The following is a 25,090-nucleotide window of genomic DNA, read 5'->3' on the forward strand; positions in this document are numbered from 1 at the left end:
CATCTAATGTGTGAACACGGTGTTGCATCTAATATGTGAACACTGTGTTGCATCCAATGTGTGAACGCTGTGTTCTGCCCAATGTGTGAACACTGCGTTGCAGCTAATGAGTGAACGCTGTGTTGCATCTAATGTGTGAACACGGTGTTGCATCTAATGTGTGAACACGGTGTTGCATCTAATGTGTGAACGCTGTGTTGCATCTAATGTGTGAACGCTGTGTTGTATCGAATGTGTGAACGCTGTGTTGTGTTCAATGTGTGAACTCTGTGTTATAGCTAATGAGTGAACGCTGTGTCGCATCTAATGTGTGAACAAGGTGTTGCATCTAATGTGTGAACACTGTGTTGCATCTAATGTGTGAACGCTGTGTTGCATCTAATGTGTGAACACTGTGTTGCAGCTAATGTGTGAACACTGTGTTGCATCTAATGTGGGAACACTGTGTTGCAGCTAATGTGTGAACACTGTGTTGCATCTAATGTGTGAACGCTCTGTTGTATCTAATGTGTGAACGCTGTGTTATGTCCAATGTGTGAACACTTTGTTGCAGCTAATGTGTGAACACTGTGTTGCATCTAATGTGTGAACGCTGTGTTGCATCTAATGTTTGATCACTGTGTTGCATCCAAGGTGTGAACAATGTGTTGCATCTAATGTGTGAACGCTGTGTTGCATCTAATGTGTGAACACTGTGTTGCAGCTAATGTGTGAACAGTGTGTTGCATCTAATGAGTGAACGCTGTGTTGCATCTAATGTGTGAACACGGTGTTGCATCTAATGTGTGAACACTGTGTTGCATCTAATGTGTGAACGCTGTGTTGCATCTAATGTGTGAACACGGTGTTGCATCTAATGTGTGAACACTGTGTTGCATCTAATGTGTGAACACGGTGTTGCATCTAATGTGTGAACACTGTGTTGCATCTAATGTGTGAACACTGTGTTGCATCTAATGTGTGAATACTGTGTCGTATCAAATGTGTGAACAATGTGTTGTATCTAATGTGTGATCACTGTGTTCCATCTAATGTGTGAACACTGTGTTGCAGCTAAAGTGTGAACACTGTGTTGCATCTAATGTCTGAACTCTGTGCTGTATCTAATGTGTGCACACTGTGTTGCACCTAATGTGTGAACAATGTGTTGTATCTAATGTGTGATCACTGTGTTGTGTCCAATGTGTGAACGCTGTGTTGCAGCTAATGTGTGAACACTGTGTTGCAGCGAAAGTGTGAACACTGTGTTGCATCTAATGTGTGAATGCTGTGCTGTATCTAATGTGTGAACACTGTGTTGTGTCCAATGTGTGAACGCTGTGTTGCAGCTAATGTGTGAACACTGTGTTGCATCTAATGTGTGAACGCTGTGTTGCATCCAATGTGTGAACGCTGTTGTATCTAATGCGTGAAAACTGTGTTGTATCTAATGTGTGAACGCTGTGTTGCAGCTAATGTGTGAACACTGTGTTGCATCTAATGTGTGAACACTGTGTTGCATCTAATGTGTGAACGCTGTGTTGCAGCTAATGTGTGAACACTGTGTTGCATCTAATGTGTGAACGCTGTGTTGCATCCAATGTGTGAACGCTGTGTTGCATCCAATGTGTGAACACTGTGTTGCAGCTAACGTGTGTACGCTGTGTTGCATCCAATGTGTGAACGCTGTGTTGCATCTAATGTGTGAACACTGTGTTGCAGCTAATGTGTGAACGCTGTGTTGCATCTAATGTGTGAACACTGTGTTGCAGCTATTGTGTGAACACGGTGTTGCATCTAATGTGTGAACACTGTGTTGCAACTAATGTGTGAACGCTGTGTTGCAGCTAATGTGTGAACACTGTGTTGCGTCTAATGTGTGAACGCTGTGTTGCATCCAATGTGTGAACGCTGTGTTGCATCTAATGTGTGAACACTGTGTTGCAGCTAATGTGTGAACAATGTGTTGCATCTAATGTGTGAACGCAGTGTTGTATCGAATGTGTGAACGCTGTGTTATGTCCAATGTGTGAACACTGTGTTGCATCTAATGTGTGAACGCTGTGTTGCATCCAATGTTTGATCACTGTGTTGCATCCAAGGTGTGAACACTGTGTTGCATCTAATGTGTGAACGCTGTGTTGCATCTAATGTGTGAACGCTGTGTTGCATCTATTGTGTGAACACTGTGTTGCAGCTCATGTGTGAACACTGTGTTGCATCTAATGTGTGAACGCTGTGTTGCATCCAATGTGTGAGCACTTTGTTGCAGCTAATGTGTGAACACTGTGTTGCATCTAATGTGTGAACGCTGTGTTGCATCTAATGTGTGAACACTGTGTTGCAGCTAATGTGTGAACACTGTGTTGCATCTAATGTGTGAACGCTGTGTTGTGTCCAATGAGTGAACTCTGTGTTACAGCTAATGAGTGAACGCTGTGTTGCATCTAATGTGTGAACAAGGTGTTGCATCTAATGTGTGAACACTGTGTTGCATCTAATGTGTGAACGCTGTGTTGCATCTAATGTGTGAACAAGGTGTTGCATCTAATGTGTGAACGCTATGTTGCATCTAATGTGTGAACACGGTGTTGCATCTAATGTGTGAACACTGTTTTGCATCTAATGTGTGAACGCTGTGATGCAGCTAATGTGTGAACGCTGTGTTGCATCCAATGTGTGAACGCTGTGTTGCATCCAATGTGTGAACGCTGTTGTATCTAATGCGTGAAAATTGTGTTGTATCTAATGTGTGAACGCTGTGTTGCAGCTAATGTGTGAACACTGTGTTGCATCTAATGTGTGAACACTGTGTTGCATCTAATGTGTGAACAAGGTGTTGCATCTAATGTGTGAACGCTGTGTTGCATCTAAAGTGTGAACACGGTGTTGCATCTAATGTGTGAACACTGTGTTGTGTCCAATGTGTGAACGCTGTGTTGCAGCTAATGTGTGAACACTGTGTTGCATCTAATGTGTGAAGGCTGTGTTGCATCCAATGTGTGAACGCTGTTGTATCTAATGCGTGAAAATTGTGTTGTATCTAATGTGTGAACGCTGTGTTGCAGCTAATGTGTGAACACTGTGTTGCATCTAATGTGTGAACACTGTGTTGCATCTAATGTGTGAACGCTGTGTTGCAGCTAATGTGTGAACACTGTGTTGCATCTAATGTGTGAACGCTGTGTTGCATCCAATGTGTGAACGCTGTGTTGCATCCAATGTGTGAACACTGTGTTGCAGCTAATGTGTGAACGCTGTGTTGCATCCAATGTGTGAACGCTGTGTTGCATCTAATGTGTGAACACTGTGTTGCAGCTAATGTGTGAACGCTGTGTTGCATCTAATGTGTGAACACTGTGTTGCAGCTAATGTGTGAACACTGTGTTGCATCTAATGTGTGAACACTGTGTTGCAACTAATGTGTGAACGCTGTGTTGCAGCTAATGTGTGAACACTGTGTTGCGTCTAGTGTGTGAACGCTGTGTTGCATCCAATGTGTGAACGCTGTTTTGCATCTAATGTGTGAACACTGTGTTGCAGCTAATGTGTGAACAATGTGTTGCATCTAATGTGTGAACGCAGTGTTGTATCGAATGTGTGAACGCTGTGTTATGTCCAATGTGTGAACACTGTGTTGCATCTAATGTGTGAACGATGTGTTGCATCTAATGTTTGATCACTGTGTTGCATCCAAGGTGTGAACACTGTGTTGCATCTAATGTGTGAACGCTGTGTTGCACCTAATGTGTGAACGCTGTGTTGCATCTAATGTGTGAACACTGTGTTGCAGCTCATGTGTGATCACTGTGTTGCATCTAATGTGTGAACGCTGTGTTGCATCCAATGTGTGAGCACTTTGTTGCAGCTAATGTGTGAACACTGTGTTGCATCTAATGTGTGAACGCTGTGTTGCATCTAATGTGTGAACACTGTGTTGCAGCTAATGTGTGAACACTGTGTTGCACCTAATGTGTGAACGCTGTGTTGCATCTAATGTGTGAACACGGTGTTGCATCCAATGTGTGAACGCTTTGTTGCATCTAATGTGTGAACACGGTGTGCATCTAATGTGTGAACACTGTGTTGCATCTAATGTGTGAACACGGTGTTGCATCTAATGTGTGAACACTGTGTTGCATCCAATGTGTGAACGCTGTGTTCTGCCCAATGTGTGAACACTGCGTTGCAGCTAATGAGTGAACGCTGTGTTGCATCTAATGTGTGAACACGGTGTTGCATCTAATGTGTGAACACGGTGTTGCATCTAATGTGTGAACGCTGTGTTGCATCTAATGTGTGAACGCTGTGTTGTATCGAATGTGTGAACGCTGTGTTGTGTTCAATGTGTGAACTCTGTGTTACAGCTAATGAGTGAACGCTGTGTTGCATCTAATGTGTGAACGCTGTGTTGCATCTAATGTGTGAACGCTGTGTTGCATCTAATGTGTGAACACTGTGTTGCAGCTAATGTGTGAACACTGTGTTGCATCTAATGTGGGAATACTGTGTTGCAGCTAATGTGTGAACACTGTGTTGCATCTAATGTGTGAACGCTCTGTTGTATCTAATGTGTGAACGCTGTGTTATGTCCAATGTGTGAACACTTTGTTGCAGCTAATGTGTGAACACTGTGTTGCATCTAATGTGTGAACGCTGTGTTGCATCTAATGTTTGATCACTGTGTTGCATCCAAGGTGTGAACAATGTGTTGCATCTAATGTGTGAACGCTGTGTTGCATCTAATGTGTGAACACTGTGTTGCAGCTAATGTGTGAACAGTGTGTTGCATCTAATGAGTGAACGCTGTGTTGCATCTAATGTGTGAACACGGTGTTGCATCTAATGTGTGAACACTGTGTTGCATCTAATGTGTGAACGCTGTGTTGCATCTAATGTGTGAACACGGTGTTGCATCTAATATGTGAACACTGTGTTGTGTTCAATGTGTGAACTCTGTGTTACAGCTAATGAGTGAACGCTGTGTTGCATCTAATGTGTGAACGCTGTGTTGCATCTAATGTGTGAACACTGTGTTGCATCTAATGTGTGAACGCTGTGTTGCATCTAATGTGTGAACACTGTGTTGCAGCTAATGTGTGAACACTGTGTTGCATCTAATGTGGGAACACTGTGTTGCAGCTAATGTGTGAACACTGTGTTGCATCTAATGTGTGAACGCTCTGTTGTATCTAATGTGTGAACGCTGTGTTATGTCCAATGTGTGAACACTTTGTTGCAGCTAATGTGTGAACACTGTGTTGCATCTAATGTGTGAACGCTGTGTTGCATCTAATGTTTGATCACTGTGTTGCATCCAAGGTGTGAACAATGTGTTGCATCTAATGTGTGAACGCTGTGTTGCATCTAATGTGTGAACACTGTGTTGCAGCTAATGTGTGATCACTGTGTTGCATCTAATGAGTGAACGCTGTGTTGCATCTAATGTGTGAACACGGTGTTGCATCTAATGTGTGAACACTGTGTTGCATCTAATGTGTGAACGCTGTGTTGCATCTAATGTGTGAACACGGTGTTGCATCTAATGTGTGAACACTGTGTTGCATCTAATGTGTGAACACGGTGTTGCATCTAATGTGTGAACACTTTGTTGCATCTAATGTGTGAACACTGTGTTGCATCTAATGTGTGAATACTGTGTCGTATCAAATGTGTGAACACTGTGTTGTATCTAATGTGTGATCACTGTGTTCCATCTAATGTGTGAACCCTGTGTTGCAGCTAAAGTGTGAACACTGTGTTGCATCTAATGTCTGAACTCTGTGCTGTATCTAATGTGTGCACACTGTGTTGCACCTAATGTGTGAACGCTGTGTTGCATCTAATGTGTGAACACTGTGTTGCAGCTAATGTGTGAACAATGTGTTGCATCTAATGCGTGAACGCAGTGTTGTATCGAATGTGTGAACGCTGTGTTATGTCCAATGTGTGAACACTGTGTTGCATCTAATGTGTGAACGCTGTGTTGCTTCTAATGTTTGATCACTGTGTTGCATCCAAGGTGTGAACACTGTGTTGCATCTAATGTGTGAACGCTGTGTTGCACCTAATGTGTGAACGCTGTGTTGCATCTAATGTGTGAACACTGTGTTGCAGCTCATGTGTGAACACTGTGTTGCATCTAATGTGTGAACGCTGTGTTGCATCCAATGTGTGAGCACTTTGTTGCAGCTAATGTGTGAACACTGTGTTGCATCTAATGTGTGAACGCTGTGTTGCATCTAATGTGTGAACACTGTGTTGCAGCTAATGTGTGAACACTGTGTTGCATCTAATGTGTGAACGCTGTGTTGTGTCCAATGTGTGAACTCTGTGTTACAGCTAATGAGTGAACGCTGTGTTGCATCTAATGTGTGAACACGGTGTTGCATCTAACGTGTGAACGCTGTGTTGCATCTAATGTGTGAACACGGTGTGCATCTAATGTGTGAACACTGTGTTGCATCTAATGTGTGAACACGGTGTTGCATCTAATATGTGAACACTGTGTTGCATCCAATGTGTGAACGCTGTGTTCTGCCCAATGTGTGAACACTGCGTTGCAGCTAATGAGTGAACGCTGTGTTGCATCTAATGTGTGAACACGGTGTTGCATCTAATGTGTGAACACGGTGTTGCATCTAATGTGTGAACGCTGTGTTGCATCTAATGTGTGAACGCTGTGTTGTATCGAATGTGTGAACGCTGTGTTGTGTTCAATGTGTGAACTCTGTGTTATAGCTAATGAGTGAACGCTGTGTCGCATCTAATGTGTGAACAAGGTGTTGCATCTAATGTGTGAACACTGTGTTGCATCTAATGTGTGAACGCTGTGTTGCATCTAATGTGTGAACGCTGTGTTGCAGCTAATGTGTGAACACTGTGTTGCATCTAATGTGGGAACACTGTGTTGCAGCTAATGTGTGAACACTGTGTTGCATCTCATGTGTGAACGCTCTGTTGTATCTAATGTGTGAACGCTGTGTTATGTCCAATGTGTGAACACTTTGTTGCAGCTAATGTGTGAACACTGTGTTGCATCTAATGTGTGAACGCTGTGTTGCATCTAATGTTTGATCACTGTGTTGCATCCAAGGTGTGAACAATGTGTTGCATCTAATGTGTGAACGCTGTGTTGCATCTAATGTGTGAACACTGTGTTGCAGCTAATGTGTGAACAGTGTGTTGCATCTAATGAGTGAACGCTGTGTTGCATCTAATGTGTGAACACGGTGTTGCATCTAATGTGTGAACACTGTGTTGCATCTAATGTGTGAACGCTGTGTTGCATCTAATGTGTGAACACGGTGTTGCATCTAATGTGTGAACACTGTGTTGCATCTAATGTGTGAACACGTTGTTGCATCTAATGTGTGAACACTGTGTTGCATCTAATGTGTGAACACTGTGTTGCATCTAATGTGTGAATACTGTGTCGTATCAAATGTGTGAACAATGTGTTGTATCTAATGTGTGATCACTGTGTTCCATCTAATGTGTGAACACTGTGTTGCAGCTAAAGTGTGAACACTGTGTTGCATCTAATGTCTGAACTCTGTGCTGTATCTAATGTGTGCACACTGTGTTGCACCTAATGTGTGAACAATGTGTTGTATCTAATGTGTGATCACTGTGTTGTGTCCAATGTGTGAACTCTGTGTTGCAGCTAATGTGTGAACACTGTGTTGCAGCGAAAGTGTGAACACTGTGTTGCATCTAATGTGTGAATGCTGTGCTGTATCTAATGTGTGAACACTGTGTTGTGTCCAATGTGTGAACGCTGTGTTGCAGCTAATGTGTGAACACTGTGTTGCATCTAATGTGTGAACGCTGTGTTGCATCCAATGTGTGAACGCTGTTGTATCTAATGCGTGAAAACTGTGTTGTATCTAATGTGTGAACGCTGTGTTGCAGCTAATGTGTGAACACTGTGTTGCATCTAATGTGTGAACACTGTGTTGCATCTAATGTGTGAACGCTGTGTTGCAGCTAATGTGTGAACACTGTGTTGCATCTAATGTGTGAACGCTGTGTTGCATCCAATGTGTGAACGCTGTGTTGCATCCAATGTGTGAACACTGTGTTGCAGCTAATGTGTGTACGCTGTGTTGCATCCAATGTGTGAACGCTGTGTTGCATCTAATGTGTGAACACTGTGTTGCAGCTAATGTGTGAACGCTGTGTTGCATCTAATGTGTGAACACTGTGTTGCAGCTATTGTGTGAACACGGTGTTGCATCTAATGTGTGAACACTGTGTTGCAACTAATGTGTGAACGCTGTGTTGCAGCTAATGTGTGAACACTGTGTTGCGTCTAATGTGTGAACGCTGTGTTGCATCCAATGTGTGAACGCTGTGTTGCATCTAATGTGTGAACACTGTGTTGCAGCTAATGTGTGAACAATGTGTTGCATCTAATGTGTGAACGCAGTGTTGTATCGAATGTGTGAACGCTGTGTTATGTCCAATGTGTGAACACTGTGTTGCATCTAATGTGTGAACGCTGTGTTGCATCTAATGTTTGATCACTGTGTTGCATCCAAGGTGTGAACACTGTGTTGCATCTAATGTGTGAACGCTGTGTTGCATCTAATGTGTGAACGCTGTGTTGCATCTAATGTGTGAACAATGTGTTGCAGCTCATGTGTGAACACTGTGTTGCATCTAATGTGTGAACGCTGTGTTGCATCCAATGTGTGAGCACTTTGTTGCAGCTAATGTGTGAACACTGTGTTGCATCTAATGTGTGAACGCTGTGTTGCATCTAATGTGTGAACACTGTGTTGCAGCTAATGTGTGAACACTGTGTTGCATCTAATGTGTGAACGCTGTGTTGTGTCCAATGTGTGAACTCTGTGTTACAGCTAATGAGTGAACGCTGTGTTGCATCTAATGTGTGAACAAGGTGTTGCATCTAATGTGTGAACACTGTGTTGCATCTAATGTGTGAACGCTGTGTTGCATCTAATGTGTGAACAAGGTGTTGCATCTAATGTGTGAACGCTGTGTTGCATCTAATGTGTGAACACGGTGTTGCATCTAATGTGTGAACACTGTTTTGCATCTAATGTGTGAACGCTGTGATGCAGCTAATGTGTGAACGCTGTGTTGCATCCAATGTGTGAACGCTGTGTTGCATCCAATGTGTGAACGCTGTTGTATCTAATGCGTGAAAATTGTGTTGTATCTAATGTGTGAACGCTGTGTTGCAGCTAATGTGTGAACACTGTGTTGCATCTAATGTGTGAACACTGTGTTGCATCTAATGTGTGAACAAGGTGTTGCATCTAATGTGTGAACGCTGTGTTGCATCTAATGTGTGAACACGGTGTTGCATCTAATGTGTGAACACTGTGTTGTGTCCAATGTGTGAACGCTGTGTTGCAGCTAATGTGTGAACACTGTGTTGCATCTAATGTGTGAACGCTGTGTTGCATCCAATGTGTGAACGCTGTTGTATCTAATGCGTGAAAATTGTGTTGTATCTAATGTGTGAACGCTGTGTTGCAGCTAATGTGTGAACACTGTGTTGCATCTAATGTGTGAACACTGTGTTGCATCTAATGTGTGAACGCTGTGTTGCAGCTAATGTGTGAACACTGTGTTGCATCTAATGTGTGAACGCTGTGTTGCATCCAATGTGTGAACGCTGTGTTGCATCCAATGTGTGAACACCGTGTTGCAGCTAATGTGTGAACGCTGTGTTGCATCCAATGTGTGAACGCTGTGTTGCATCTAATGTGTGAACACTGTGTTGCAGCTAATGTGTGAACGCTGTGTTGCATCTAATGTGTGAACACTGTGTTGCAGCTAATGTGTGAACACTGTGTTGCATCTAATGTGTGAACACTGTGTTGCAACTAATGTGTGAACGCTGTGTTGCAGCTAATGTGTGAACACTGTGTTGCGTCTAGTGTGTGAACGCTGTGTTGCATCCAATGTGTGAACGCTGTTTTGCATCTAATGTGTGAACACTGTGTTGCAGCTAATGTGTGAACAATGTGTTGCATCTAATGTGTGAACGCAGTGTTGTATCGAATGTGTGAACGCTGTGTTATGTCCAATGTGTGAACACTGTGTTGCATCTAATGTGTGAACGATGTGTTGCATCTAATGTTTGATCACTGTGTTGCATCCAAGGTGTGAACACTGTGTTGCATCTAATGTGTGAACGCTGTGTTGCACCTAATGTGTGAACGCTGTGTTGCATCTAATGTGTGAACACTGTGTTGCAGCTCATGTGTGATCACTGTGTTGCATCTAATGTGTGAACGCTGTGTTGCATCCAATGTGTGAGCACTTTGTTGCAGCTAATGTGTGAACACTGTGTTGCATCTAATGTGTGAACGCTGTGTTGCATCTAATGTGTGAACACTGTGTTGCAGCTAATGTGTGAACACTGTGTTGCACCTAATGTGTGAACGCTGTGTTGCATCTAATGTGTGAACACGGTGTTGCATCCAATGTGTGAACGCTTTGTTGCATCTAATGTGTGAACACAGTGTGCATCTAATGTGTGAACACTGTGTTGCATCTAATGTGTGAACACGGTGTTGCATCTAATGTGTGAACACTGTGTTGCATCCAATGTGTGAACGCTGTGTTCTGCCCAATGTGTGAACACTGCGTTGCAGCTAATGAGTGAACGCTGTGTTGCATCTAATGTGTGAACACGGTGTTGCATCTAATGTGTGAACACGGTGTTGCATCTAATGTGTGAACGCTGTGTTGCATCGAATGTGTGAACGCTGTGTTGTATCGAATGTGTGAACGCTGTGTTGTGTTCAATGTGTGAACTCTGTGTTACAGCTAATGAGTGAACGCTGTGTTGCATCTAATGTGTGAACGCTGTGTTGCATCTAATGTGTGAACGCTGTGTTGCATCTAATGTGTGAACACTGTGTTGCAGCTAATGTGTGAACACTGTGTTGCATCTAATGTGGGAATACTGTGTTGCAGCTAATGTGTGAACACTGTGTTGCATCTAATGTGTGAACGCTCTGTTGTATCTAATGTGTGAACGCTGTGTTATGTCCAATGTGTGAACACTTTGTTGCAGCTAATGTGTGAACACTGTGTTGCATCTAATGTGTGAACGCTGTGTTGCATCTAATGTTTGATCACTGTGTTGCATCCAAGGTGTGAACAATGTGTTGCATCTAATGTGTGAACGCTGTGTTGCATCTAATGTGTGAACACTGTGTTGCAGCTAATGTGTGAACACTGTGTTGCATCTAATGAGTGAACGCTGTGTTGCATCTAATGTGTGAACACGGTGTTGCATCTAATGTGTGAACACTGTGTTGCATCTAATGTGTGAACGCTGTGTTGCATCTAATGTGTGAACACGGTGTTGCATCTAATGTGTGAACACTGTGTTGTGTTCAATGTGTGAACTCTGTGTTACAGCTAATGAGTGAACGCTGTGTTGCATCTAATGTGTGAACGCTGTGTTGCATCTAATGTGTGAACACTGTGTTGCATCTAATGTGTGAACGCTGTGTTGCATCTAATGTGTGAACACTGTGTTGCAGCTAATGTGTGAACACTGTGTTGCATCTAATGTGGGAACACTGTGTTGCAGCTAATGTGTGAACACTGTGTTGCATCTAATGTGTGAACGCTCTGTTGTATCTAATGTGTGAACGCTGTGTTATGTCCAATGTGTGAACACTTTGTTGCAGCTAATGTGTGAACACTGTGTTGCATCTAATGTGTGAACGCTGTGTTGCATCTAATGTTTGATCACTGTGTTGCATCCAAGGTGTGAACAATGTGTTGCATCTAATGTGTGAACGCTGTGTTGCATCTAATGTGTGAACACTGTGTTGCAGCTAATGTGTGAACAGTGTGTTGCATCTAATGAGTGAACGCTGTGTTGCATCTAATGTGTGAACACGGTGTTGCATCTAATGTGTGAACACTGTGTTGCATCTAATGTGTGAACGCTGTGTTGCATCTAATGTGTGAACACGGTGTTGCATCTAATGTGTGAACACTGTGTTGCATCTAATGTGTGAACACGGTGTTGCATCTAATGTGTGAACACTGTGTTGCATCGAATGTGTGAACACTGTGTTGCATCTAATGTGTGAATACTGTGTCGTATCAAATGTGTGAACAATGTGTTGTATCTAATGTGTGATCACTGTGTTCCATCTAATGTGTGAACCCTGTGTTGCAGCTAAAGTGTGAACACTGTGTTGCATCTAATGTCTGAACTCTGTGCTGTATCTAATGTGTGCACACTGTGTTGCACCTAATGTGTGAACAATGTGTTGTATCTAATGTGTGATCACTGTGTTGCATCTAATGTGTGAACACTGTGTTGCAGCGAAAGTGTGAACACTGTGTTGCATCTAATGTGTGAATGCTGTGCTGTATCTAATGTCTGAACACTGTGTTGTGTCCAATGTGTGAACGCTGTGTTGCAGCTAATGTGTGAACACTGTGTTGCATCTAATGTGTGAACGCTGTGTTGCATCCAATGTGTGAACGCTGTTGTATCTAATGCGTGAAAACTGTGTTGTATCTAATGTGTGAACGCTGTGTTGCAGCTAATGTGTGAACACTGTGTTGCATCTAATGTGTGAACACTGTGTTGCATCTAATGTGTGAACGCTGTGTTGCAGCTAATGTGTGAACACTGTGTTGCATCTAATGTGTGAACGCTGTGTTGCATCCAATGTGTGAACGCTGTGTTGCATCCAATGTGTGAACACTGTGTTGCAGCTAATGTGTGAACGCTGTGTTGCATCCAATGTGTGAACGCTGTGTTGCATCTAATGTGTGAACACTGTGTTGCAGCTAATGTGTGAACGCTGTGTTGCATCTAATGTGTGAACACTGTGTTGCAGCTAATGTGTGAACACTGTGTTGCATCTAATATGTGAACACTGTGTTGCAACTAATGTGTGAACGCTGTGTTGCAGCTAATGTGTGAACACTGTGTTGCGTCTAATGTGTGAACGCTGTGTTGCATCCAATGTGTGAACGCTGTGTTGCATCTAATGTGTGAACACTGTGTTGCAGCTAATGTGTGAACAATGTGTTGCATCTAATGTGTGAACGCTGTGTTGTATCTAATGTGTGAACGCTGTGTTATGTCCAATGTGTGAACACTGTGTTGCATCTAATGTGTGAGCGCTGTGTTGCATCTAATGTTTGATCACTGTGTTGCATCCAAGGTGTGAACACTGTGTTGCATCTAATGTGTGAACGCTGTGTTGCATCTAATGTGTGAACGCTGTGTTGCATCTAATGTGTGAACACTGTGTTGCAGCTCATGTGTGAACACTGTGTTGCATCTAATGTGTGAACGCTGTGTTGCATCCAATGTGTGAGCACTTTGTTGCAGCTAATGTGTGAACACTGTGTTGCATCTAATGTGTGAACGCTGTGCTGCATCTAATGTGTGAACACTGTGTTGCAGCTAATGTGTGAACACTGTGTTGCATCTAATGTGTGAACGCTGTGTTGTGTCCAATGTGTGAACTCTGTGTTACTGCTAATGAGTGAACGCTGTGTTGCATCTAATGTGTGAACAAGGTGTTGCATCTAATGTGTGAACACTGTGTTGCATCTAATGTGTGAACGCTGTGTTGCATCTAATGTGTGAACACTGTGTTGCAGCTAATGTGTGAACACTGTGTTGCATCTAATGTGGGAACACTGTGTTGCAGCTAATGTGTGAACACTGTGTTGCATCTAATGTATGAACGCTCTGTTGTATCTAATGTGTGAACGCTGTGTTATGTCCAATGTGTGAACACTTTGTTGCAGCTAATGTGTGAACACTGTGTTGCATCTAATGTGTGAACGCTGTGTTGCATCTAATGTTTGATCACTGTGTTGCATCCAAGGTGTGAACAATGTGTTGCATCTAATGTGTGAACGCTGTGTTGCATCTAATGTGTGAACACTGTGTTGCATCTAATGTGTGAACACTGTGTTGTGTCCAATGTGTGAACGCTGTGTTGCAGCTAATGTGTGAACACTGTGTTGCATCTAATGTGTGAACGCTGTGTTGCATCCAATGTGTGAACGCTGTTGTATCTAATGCGTGAAAATTGTGTTGTATCTAATGTGTGAACGCTGTGTTGCAGCTAATGTGTGAACACTGTGTTGCATCTAATGTGTGAACACTGTGTTGCATCTAATGTGTGAACGCTGTGTTGCAGCTAATGTGTGAACACTGTGTTGCATCTAATGTGTGAACGCTGTGTTGCATCCAATGTGTGAACGCTGTGTTGCATCCAATGTGTGAACACTGTGTTGCAGCTAATGTGTGAACGCTGTGTTGCATCCAATGTATGAACGCTGTGTTGCATCTAATGTGTGAACACTGTGTTGCAGCTAATGTGTGAACGCTGTGTTGCATCTAATGTGTGAACACTGTGTTGCAGCTAATGTGTGAACACTGTGTTGCATCCAAGGTGTGAACACTGTGTTGCATCTAATGTGTGAACGCTGTGTTGCACCTAATGTGTGAACGCTGTGTTGCATCTAATGTGTGAACACTGTGTTGCAGCTCATGTGTGATCACTGTGTTGCATCTAATGTGTGAACGCTGTGTTGCATCCAATGTGTGAGCACTTTGTTGCAGCTAATGTGTGAACACTGTGTTGCATCTAATGTGTGAACGCTGTGTTGCACCTAATGTGTGAACGCTGTGTTGCATCTAATGTGTGAACACGGTGTTGCATCCAATGTGTGAACGCTTTGTTGCATCTAATGTGTGAACACGGTGTGCATCTAATGTGTGAACACTGTGTTGCATCTAATGTGTGAACACGGTGTTGCATCTAATGTGTGAACACTGTGTTGCATCCAATGTGTGAACGCTGTGTTCTGCCCAATGTGTGAACACTGCGTTGCAGCTAATGAGTGAACGCTGTGTTGCATCTAATGTGTGTACACGGTGTTGCATCTAATGTGTGAACACGGTGTTGCATCTAATGTGTGAACGCTGTGTTGCATCTAATGTGTGAACGCTGTGTTGCATCTAATGTGTGAACACGGTGTTGCATCTAATGTGTGAACACTGTGTTGCATCTAATGTGTGAACGCTGTGTTGCATCTAATGTGTGAACACGGTGTTGCAGCTAATGTGTGAACAGTGTGTTGCATCTAATGAGTGAACGCTGTGTTGCATCTAATGTGTGAACACGGTGTTGCATCTAATGTGTGAACACTGTGTTGCATCTAATGTGTGAACGCTGTGTTATGTCCAATGTGTGAACACTTTGTTGCAGCTAATGTGTGAACACTGTGTTGCATCTAATGTGTGAACGCTGTGTTGCATCTAATGTTTGATCACTGTGTTGCATCCAAGGTGTGAACAATGTGTTGCATCTAATGTGTGAACGCTGTGTTGCATCTAATGTGTGAACACTGTGTTGCAGCTAATGTGTGAACAGTGTGTTGCATCTAATGAGTGAACGCTGTGTTGCATCTAATGTGTGAACACGGTGTTGCATCTAATGTGTGAACACTGTGTTGCATCTAATGTGTGAACGCTGTGTTGCATCTAATGTGTGAACACGGTGTTGCATCTAATGTGTGAACACTGTGTTGCATCTAATGTGTGAACACGGTGTTGCATCTAATGTGTGAACACTGTGTTGCATCGAATGTGTGAACACTGTGTTGCATCTAATGTGTGAATACTGTGTCGTATCAAATGTGTGAACAATGTGTTGTATCTAATGTGTGATCACTGTGTTCCATCTAATGTGTGAACCCTGTGTTGCAGCTAAAGTGTGAACACTGTGTTGCATCTAATGTCTGAACTCTGTGCTGTATCTAATGTGTGCACACTGTGTTGCACCTAATGTGTGAACAATGTGTTGTATCTAATGTGTGATCACTGTGTTGCATCTAATGTGTGAACACTGTGTTGCAGCGAAAGTGTGAACACTGTGTTGCATCTAATGTGTGAATGCTGTGCTGTATCTAATGTCTGAACACTGTGTTGTGTCCAATGTGTGAACGCTGTGTTGCAGCTAATGTGTGAACACTGTGTTGCATCTAATGTGTGAACGCTGTGTTGCATCCAATGTGTGAACGCTGTTGTATCTAATGCGTGAAAACTGTGTTGTATCTAATGTGTGAACGCTGTGTTGCAGCTAATGTGTGAACACTGTGTTGCATCTAATGTGTGAACACTGTGTTGCATCTAATGTGTGAACGCTGTGTTGCAGCTAATGTGTGAACACTGTGTTGCATCTAATGTGTGAACGCTGTGTTGCATCCAATGTGTGAACGCTGTGTTGCATCCAATGTGTGAACACTGTGTTGCAGCTAATGTGTGAACGCTGTGTTGCATCCAATGTGTGAACGCTGTGTTGCATCTAATGTGTGAACACTGTGTTGCAGCTAATGTGTGAACGCTGTGTTGCATCTAATGTGTGAACACTGTGTTGCAGCTAATGTGTGAACACTGTGTTGCATCTAATGTGTGAACACTGTGTTGCAACTAATGTGTGAACGCTGTGTTGCAGCTAATGTGTGAACACTGTGTTGCGTCTAATGTGTGAACGCTGTGTTGCATCCAATGTGTGAACGCTGTGTTGCATCTAATGTGTGAACACTGTGTTGCAGCTAATGTGTGAACAATGTGTTGCATCTAATGTGTGAACGCTGTGTTGTATCTAATGTGTGAACGCTGTGTTATGTCCAATGTGTGAACACTGTGTTGCATCTAATGTGTGAGCGCTGTGTTGCATCTAATGTTTGATCACTGTGTTGCATCCAAGGTGTGAACACTGTGTTGCATCTAATGTGTGAATGCTGTGTTGCATCTAATGTGTGAACGCTGTGTTGCATCTAATGTGTGAACACTGTGTTGCAGCTCATGTGTGAACACTGTGTTGCATCTAATGTGTGAACGCTGTGTTGCATCCAATGTGTGAGCACTTTGTTGCAGCTAATGTGTGAACACTGTGTTGCATCTAATGTGTGAACACTGTGCTGCATCTAATGTGTGAACACTGTGTTGCAGCTAATGTGTGAACACTGTGTTGCATCTAATGTGTGAACGCTGTGTTGTGTCCAATGTGTGAACTCTGTGTTACTGCTAATGAGTGAACGCTGTGTTGCATCTAATGTGTGAACAAGGTGTTGCATCTAATGTGTGAACACTGTGTTGCATCTAATGTGTGAACGCTGTGTTGCATCTAATGTGTGAACACTGTGTTGCAGCTAATGTGTGAACACTGTGTTGCATCTAATGTGGGAACACTGTGTTGCAGCTAATGTGTGAACACTGTGTTGCATCTAATGTATGAACGCTCTGTTGTATCTAATGTGTGAACGCTGTGTTATGTCCAATGTGTGAACACTTTGTTGCAGCTAATGTGTGAACACTGTGTTGCATATAATGTGTGAACGCTGTGTTGCATCTAATGTTTGATCACTGTGTTGCATCCAAGGTGTGAACAATGTGTTGCATCTAATGTGTGAACGCTGTGTTGCATCTAATGTGTGAACACTGTGTTGCATCTAATGTGTGAACACTGTGTTGTGTCCAATGTGTGAACGCTGTGTTGCAGCTAATGTGTGAACACTGTGTTGCATCTAATGTGTGAACGCTGTGTTGCATCCAATGTGTGAACGCTGTTGTATCTAATGCGTGAAAATTGTGTTGTATCTAATGTGTGAACGCTGTGTTGCAGCTAATGTGTGAACACTGTGTTGCATCTAATGTGTGAACACTGTGTTGCATCTAATGTGTGAACGCTGTGTTGCAGCTAATGTGTGAACACTGTGTTGCATCTAATGTGTGAACGCTGTGTTGCATCCAATGTGTGAACGCTGTGTTGCATCCAATGTGTGAACACTGTGTTGCAGCTAATGTGTGAACGCTGTGTTGCATCCAATGTATGAACGCTGTGTTGCATCTAATGTGTGAACACTGTGTTGCAGCTAATGTGTGAACGCTGTGTTGCATCTAATGTGTGAACACTGTGTTGCAGCTAATGTGTGAACACTGTGTTGCATCCAAGGTGTGAACACTGTGTTGCATCTAATGTGTGAACGCTGTGTTGCACCTAATGTGTGAACGCTGTGTTGCATCCAATGTGTGAACGCTGTTTTGCATCTAATGTGTGAACACTGTGTTGCAGCTAATGTGTGAACAATGTGTTGCATCTAATGTGTGAACGCAGTGTTGTATCGAATGTGTGAACGCTGTGTTATGTCCAATGTGTGAACACTGTGTTGCATCTAATGTGTGAACGATGTGTTGCATCTGATGTTTGATCACTGTGTTGCATCCAAGGTGTGAACACTGTGTTGCATCTAATGTGTGAACGCTGTGTTGCACCTAATGTGTGAACGCTGTGTTGCATCTAATGTGTGAACACTGTGTTGCAGCTCATGTGTGATCACTGTGTTGCATCTAATGTGTGAACGCTGTGTTGCATCCAATGTGTGAGCACTTTGTTGCAGCTAATGTGTGAACACTGTGTTGCATCTAATGTGTGAACGCTGTGTTGCATCTAATGTGTGAACACTGTGTTGCAGCTAATGTGTGAACACTGTGTTGCACCTAATGTGTGAACGCTGTGTTGCATCTAATGTGTGAACACGGTGTTGCATCCAATGTGTGAACGCTTTGTTGCATCTAATGTGTGAACACGGTGTGCATCTAATGTGTGAACACTGTGTTGCATCTAATGTGTGAACACGGTGTTGCATCTAATGTGTGAACACTGTGTTGCATCCAATGTGTGAACGCTGTGTTCTGCCCAATGTGTGAACACTGCGTTGCAGCTAATGAGTGAACGCTGTGTTGCATCTAATGTGTGAACACGGTGTTGCATCTAATGTGTGAACACGGTGTTGCATCTAATGTGTGAACGCTGTGTTGCATCTAATGTGTGAACGCTGTGTTGTATCGAATGTGTGAACGCTGTGTTGTGTTCAATGTGTGAACTCTGTGTTACAGCTAATGAGTGAACGCTGTGTTGCATCTAATGTGTGAACGCTGTGTTGCATCTAATGTGTGAACGCTGTGTTGCATCTAATGTGTGAACACTGTGTTGCAGCTAATGTGTGAACACTGTGTTGCATCTAATGTGGGAATACTGTGTTGCAGCTAATGTGTGAACACTGTGTTGCATCTAATGTGTGAACGCTCTGTTGTATCTAATGTGTGAACGCTGTGTTATGTCCAATGTGTGAACACTTTGTTGCAGCTAATGTGTGAACACTGTGTTGCATCTAATGTGTGAACGCTGTGTTGCATCTAATGTGTGAACACTGTGTTGCAGCTAATGTGTGAACAGTGTGTTGCATCTAATGAGTGAACGCTGTGTTGCATCTAATGTGTGAACACGGTGTTGCATCTAATGTGTGAACACTGTGTTGCATCTAATGTGTGAACGCTGTGTTGCATCTAATGTGTGAACACGGTGTTGCATCTAATGTGTGAACACTGTGTTGTGTTCAATGTGTGAACTCTGTGTTACAGCTAATGAGTGAACGCTGTGTTGCATCTAATGTGTGAACGCTGTGTTGCATCTAATGTGTGAACACTGTGTTGCATCTAATGTGTGAACGCTTTGTTGCATCTAATGTGTGAACACTGTGTTGCAGCTAATGTGTGAACACTGTGTTGCATCTAATGTGGGAACACTGTGTTGCAGCTAATGTGTGAACACTGTGTTGCATCTAATGTGTGAACGCTCTGTTGTATCTAATGTGTGAACGCTGTGTTATGTCCAATGTGTGAACACTTTGTTGCAGCTAATGTGTGAACACTGTGTTGCATCTAATGTGTGAACGCTGTGTTGCATCTAATGTTTGATCACTGTGTTGCATCCAAGGTGTGAACAATGTGTTGCATCTAATGTGTGAACGCTGTGTTGCATCTAATGTGTGAACACTGTGTTGCATCTAATGTGTGAACGCTGTGTTGCATCTAATGTGTGAACACTGTGTTGCAGCTAATGTGTGAACAGTGTGTTGCATCTAATGAGTGAACGCTGTGTTGCATCTAATGTGTGAACACGGTGTTGCATCTAATGTGTGAACACTGTGTTGCATCTAATGTGTGAACGCTGTGTTGCATCTAATGTGTGAACACGGTGTTGCATCTAATGTGTGAACACTGTGTTGTGTTCAATGTGTGAACTCTGTGTTACATCTAATGAGTGAACGCTGTGTTGCATCTAATGTGTGAACGCTGTGTTGCATCTAATGTGTGAACACTGTGTTGCATCTAATGTGTGAACGCTTTGTTGCATCTAATGTGTGAACACTGTGTTGCAGCTAATGTGTGAACACTGTGTTGCATCTAATGTGGGAACACTGTGTTGCAGCTAATGTGTGAACACTGTGTTGCATCTAATGTGTGAACGCTCTGTTGTATCTAATGTGTGAACGCTGTGTTATGTCCAATGTGTGAACACTTTGTTGCAGCTAATGTGTGAACACTGTGTTGCATCTAATGTGTGAACGCTGTGTTGCATCTAATGTTTGATCACTGTGTTGCATCCAAGGTGTGAACAATGTGTTGCATCTAATGTGTGAACGCTGTGTTGCATCTAATGTGTGAACACTGTGTTGCAGCTAATGTGTGAACAGTGTGTTGCATCTAATGAGTGAACGCTGTGTTGCATCTAATGTGTGAACACGGTGTTGCATCTAATGTGTGAACACTGTGTTGCATCTAATGTGTGAACGCTGTGTTGCATCTAATGTGTGAACACGGTGTTGCATCTAATGTGTGAACACTGTGTTGCATCTAATGTGTGAACACGGTGTTGCATCTAATGTGTGAACACTGTGTTGCATCTAATGTGTGAACACTGTGTTGCATCTAATGTGTGAATACTGTGTCGTATCAAATGTGTGAACAATGTGTTGTATCTAATGTGTGATCACTGTGTTCCATCTAATGTGTGAACCCTGTGTTGCAGCTAAAGTGTGAACACTGTGTTGCATCTAATGTCTGAACTCTGTGCTGTATCTAATGTGTGCACACTGTGTTGCACCTAATGTGTGAACAATGTGTTGTATCTAATGTGTGATCACTGTGTTGCATCTAATGTGTGAACACTGTGTTGCAGCGAAAGTGTGAACACTGTGTTGCATCTAATGTGTGAATGCTGTGCTGTATCTAATGTCTGAACACTGTGTTGTGTCCAATGTGTGAACGCTGTGTTGCAGCTAATGTGTGAACACTGTGTTGCATCTAATGTGTGAACGCTGTGTTGCATCCAATGTGTGAACGCTGTTGTATCTAATGCGTGAAAACTGTGTTGTATCTAATGTGTGAACGCTGTGTTGCAGCTAATGTGTGAACACTGTGTTGCATCTAATGTGTGAAAACTGTGTTGCATCTAATGTGTGAACGCTGTGTTGCAGCTAATGTGTGAACACTGTGTTGCATCTAATGTGTGAACGCTGTGTTGCATCCAATGTGTGAACGCTGTGTTGCATCCAATGTGTGAACACTGTGTTGCAGCTAATGTGTGAACGCTGTGTTGCATCCAATGTGTGAACGCTGTGTTGCATCTAATGTGTGAACACTGTGTTGCAGCTAATGTGTGAACGCTGTGTTGCATCTAATGTGTGAACACTGTGTTGCAGCTAATGTGTGAACACTGTGTTGCATCTAATGTGTGAACACTGTGTTGCAACTAATGTGTGAACGCTGTGTTGCAGCTAATGTGTGAACACTGTGTTGCGTCTAATGTGTGAACGCTGTGTTGCATCCAATGTGTGAACGCTGTGTTGCATCTAATGTGTGAACACTGTGTTGCAGCTAATGTGTGAACAATGTGTTGCATCTAATGTGTGAACGCTGTGTTGTATCTAATGTGTGAACGCTGTGTTATGTCCAATGTGTGAACACTGTGTTGCATCTAATGTGTGAGCGCTGTGTTGCATCTAATGTTTGATCACTGTGTTGCATCCAAGGTGTGAACACTGTGTTGCATCTAATGTGTGAATGCTGTGTTGCATCTAATGTGTGAACGCTGTGTTGCATCTAATGTGTGAACACTGTGTTGCAGCTCAGGTGTGAAAACTGTGTTGCATCTAATGTGTGAACGCTGTGTTGCATCCAATGTGTAAGCACTTTGTTGCAGCTAATGTGTGAACACTGTGTTGCATCTAATGTGTGAACGCTGTGTTGCATCTAATGTGTGAACACTGTGTTGCAGCTAATGTGTGAACACTGTGTTGTGTTCAATGTGTGAACGCTGTGTTGCATCTAATGTGTGAACACTGTGTTACTGCTAATGAGTGAACGCTGTGTTGCATCTAATGTGTGAACAAGGTGTTGCATCTAATGTGTGAACACTGTGTTGCATCTAATGTGTGAACGCTGTGTTGCATCTAATGTGTGAACACTGTGTTGCAGCTAATGTGTGAACACTGTGTTGCAGCTAATGTGTGAACACTGTGTTGCATCTAATGTGTGAACACTGTGTTGCAACTAATGTGTGAACGCTGTGTTGCAGCTAATGTGTGAACACTGTGTTGCGTCTAATGTGTGAACGCTGTGTTGCATCCAATGTGTGAACGCTGTGTTGCATCTAATGTGTGAACACTGTGTTGCAGCTAATGTGTGAACAATGTGTTGCATCTAATGTGTGAACGCTGTGTTGTATCTAATGTGTGAACGCTGTGTTATGTCCAATGTGTGAACACTGTGTTGCATCTAATGTGTGAGCGCTGTGTTGCATCTAATGTTTGATCACTGTGTTGCATCCAAGGTGTGAACACTGTGTTGCATCTAATGTGTGAATGCTGTGTTGCATCTAATGTGTGAACGCTGTGTTGCATCTAATGTGTGAACACTGTGTTGCAGCTCATGTGTGAACACTGTGTTGCATCTAATGTGTGAACGCTGTGTTGCATCCAATGTGTGAGCACTTTGTTGCAGCTAATGTGTGAACACTGTGTTGCATCTAATGTGTGAACGCTGTGTTGCATCTAATGTGTGAACACTGTGTTGCAGCTAATGTGTGAACACTGTGTTGCATCTAATGTGTGAACGCTGTGTTGCATCTAATGTGTGAACACTGTGTTACTGCTAATGAGTGAACGCTGTGTTGCATCTAATGTGGGAACACTGTGTTGCAGCTAATGTGTGAACACTGTGTTGCATCTAATGTGTGAACGCTCTGTTGTATCTAATGTGTGAACGCTGTGTTATGTCCAATGTGTGAACACTTTGTTGCAGCTAATGTGTGAACACTGTGTTGCATCTAATGTGTGAACGCTGTGTTGCATCTAATGTTTGATCACTGTGTTGCATCCAAGGTGTGAACAATGTGTTGCATCTAATGTGTGAACGCTGTGTTGCATCTAATGTGTGAACACTGTGTTGCATCTAATGTGTGAACACTGTGTTGTGTCCAATGTGTGAACGCTGTGTTGCAGCTAATGTGTGAACACTGTGTTGCATCTAATGTGTGAACGCTGTGTTGCATCCAATGTGTGAACGCTGTTGTATCTAATGCGTGAAAATTGTGTTGTATCTAATGTGTGAACGCTGTGTTGCAGCTAATGTGTGAACACTGTGTTGCATCTAATGTGTGAACACTGTGTTGCATCTAATGTGTGAACGCTGTGTTGCAGCTAATGTGTGAACACTGTGTTGCATCTAATGTGTGAACGCTGTGTTGCATCCAATGTGTGAACGCTGTGTTGCATCCAATGTGTGAACACTGTGTTGCAGCTAATGTGTGAACGCTGTGTTGCATCCAATGTATGAACGCTGTGTTGCATCTAATGTGTGAACACTGTGTTGCAGCTAATGTGTGAACGGTGTGTTGCATCTAATGTGTGAACACTGTGTTGCAGCTAATGTGTGAACACTGTGTTGCATCTAATGTGTGAACACTGTGTTGCAACTAATGTGTGAACGCTGTGTTGCAGCTAATGTGTGAACACTGTGTTGCGTCTAATGTGTGAACGCTGTGTTGCATCCAATGTGTGAACGCTGTGTTGCATCTAATGTGTGAACACTGTGTTGCAGCTAATGTGTGAACAATGTGTTGCATCTAATGTGTGAACGCAGTGTTGTATCGAATGTGTGAACGCTGTGTTATGTCCAATGTGTGAACACTGTGTTGCATCTAATGTGTGAACGCTGTGTTGCATCTAATGTTTGATCACTGTGTTGCATCCAATGTGTGAACACTGTGTTGCATCTAATGTGTGAACGCTGTGTTGCACCTAATGTGTGAACGCTGTGTTGCATCTAATGTGTGAACACTGTGTTGCAGCTCATGTGTGATCACTGTGTTGCATCTAATGTGTGAACGCTGTGTTGCATCCAATGTGTGAGCACTTTGTTGCAGCTAATGTGTGAACACTGTGTTGCATCTAATGTGTGAACGCTGTATTGCATCTAATGTGTGAACACTGTGTTGCAGCTAATGTGTGAACACTGTGTTGCATCTAATGTGTGAACGCTGTGTTGTGTCCAATGTGTGAACTCTGTGTTACAGCTAATGAGTGAACGCTGTGTTGCATCTAATGTGTGAACACGGTGTTGCATCCAATGTGTGAACGCTGTGTTGCATCTAATGTGTGAACACGGTGTGCATCTAATGTGTGAACACTGTGTTGCATCTAATGTGTGAACACGGTGTTGCATCTAATGTGTGAACACTGTGTTGCATCCAATGTGTGAACGCTGTGTTCTGCCCAATGTGTGAACACTGCGTTGCAGCTAATGAGTGAACGCTGTGATGCATCTAATGTGTGAACACGGTGTTGCATCTAATGTGTGAACACGGTGTTGCATCTAACGTGTGAACGCTGTGTTGCATCTAATGTGTGAACGCTGTGTTGTATCGAATGTGTGAATGCTGTGTTGTGTTCAATGTGTGAACTCTGTGTTACAGCTAATGAGTGAACGCTGTGTTGCATCTAATGTGTGAACAAGGTGTTGCATCTAATGTGTGAACACTGTGTTGCATCTAATGTGTGAACGCTGTGTTGCATCTAATGTGTGAACACTGTGTTGCAGCTAATGTGTGAACACTGTGTTGCATCTAATGTGGGAACACTGTGTTGCAGCTAATGTGTGAACACTGTGTTGCATCTAATGTGTGAACGCTGTGTTGTATCTAATGTGTGAACGCTG

Source organism: Heterodontus francisci, chromosome 11 (genome assembly GCF_036365525.1).
Source record: "Heterodontus francisci isolate sHetFra1 chromosome 11, sHetFra1.hap1, whole genome shotgun sequence".
Taxonomy (NCBI): Eukaryota; Metazoa; Chordata; class Chondrichthyes; order Heterodontiformes; family Heterodontidae; genus Heterodontus; species Heterodontus francisci.